We start from the raw sequence: 1,405 nt of genomic DNA, 5'->3' as shown, positions 1-1,405 counted from the left end.
CACATTTAGGTCCTTAATCCATGCCGAGTTGGTTTTTGTATAAGGCGTGAGGTACTTTTATTTTTGTCTTAAAGTGAAATGACATGTAATTAGGACATATTTAGATTTGTTGAAAGCATTCTTGACATTTGTATAATTTGTGATGAAATTAATATATCCAGGTCCTCACCAAAGAAACATGTATGTAAACTAAAGTTAGATATTGTAGCTGTTTAGAAGTTTCATCCATTTATAACCAATAGGAAAGACTGTCTGAAGGTTGGACAGTTGTTTGATTTGTGTCTGTAACATGTTATAACTGCATTCAGTATCCAAGTTTATGTTATTAGAGTTTTCTAGATAAAAATTATCCCCCTGCCACCCAGTCTACCTATATTTCTCTTAATGACTTATGGATCCTGAGCTCTCTGAGCAGTCTAAAGGTATTGCGGTCATAACCTTGTACTGATGACAAAAGCCTCTGGTAGCAATAAACAGTTGTTCTTTTAAAAAAAAGGGGGGGGGGCGACTGGAGGAATAGCTTAACCAAGGCTCAAACTCAGCAGAGGTACCTTGTAACTAACTAGATTTAGGTCAGAGGAGGGCAGTCTCAGTCAGCTTCTGGTGTTTGTCTTTGCATTCTCTCAAGGAGAGGACAGAAATTTAGGGTTTATGTAAATTTGTCCCCTTGGCTCCATGTGATAAGTGCAGTGTGATATCAAAAATTATTATGTTATGTCTTGTCTCCAGGATTAGAAATTAACTGAATGACATATCACTTCATCAAGGCTTGAAACTAGGGAGATTGTTTAGATTTCTGTCTCAAGGCTAATTTACAAAGATTAGCTAAATTATGCCTCTTTTATCACAGTGTATCAGTTCAAAGTCAAGTTAAAGCTTGTTTGCCTGTAATCTTCATGTACTTCTGTCTAAATTCAGAAATTTTCTTAACATTTTCATGACTTACAGATGTCTAATGACAGAGTGTCTCACCATATTTATACTTCTAAGTTCATATCAACATCAACACTCATGGAAGCAGCAGTCAAGAAATCAAGCGATGTATTGCATTAGGCAAATCTGCTGCACAAGACCTTTTAGTGTTGAAGAACAAAGATGACAGTTTGAGAACTAAGGTGCACTTGACCCAAGACATGGTATTTATTTCAATAACCTTGTTAGCATGTGAAAGCTGGACAGTGAATAAGGAAGACCATAGAAGAATTGAAGCTTTTGAGTTATGGTGTTGGAGGAGATTACTGAAAGTGGCATGGGCTGCCAAAAGAACAAACAGATCTGTGTTGGAAGAAGTGCAGCTAGAGTACTCCTTGGAGGTCAGGATGGCCAAACTTCATCTCTCACACTTGATACATACTGTCAGGAGAAACCAGTTGCTGGAGAAGGATATCATGTTTGGTAGGGTGGA

Source organism: Chrysochloris asiatica, unplaced genomic scaffold (assembly GCF_000296735.1).
Source record: "Chrysochloris asiatica unplaced genomic scaffold, ChrAsi1.0 scaffold00036, whole genome shotgun sequence".
Taxonomy (NCBI): Eukaryota; Metazoa; Chordata; class Mammalia; order Afrosoricida; family Chrysochloridae; genus Chrysochloris; species Chrysochloris asiatica.
This window is presented reverse-complemented; position numbering follows the sequence as displayed.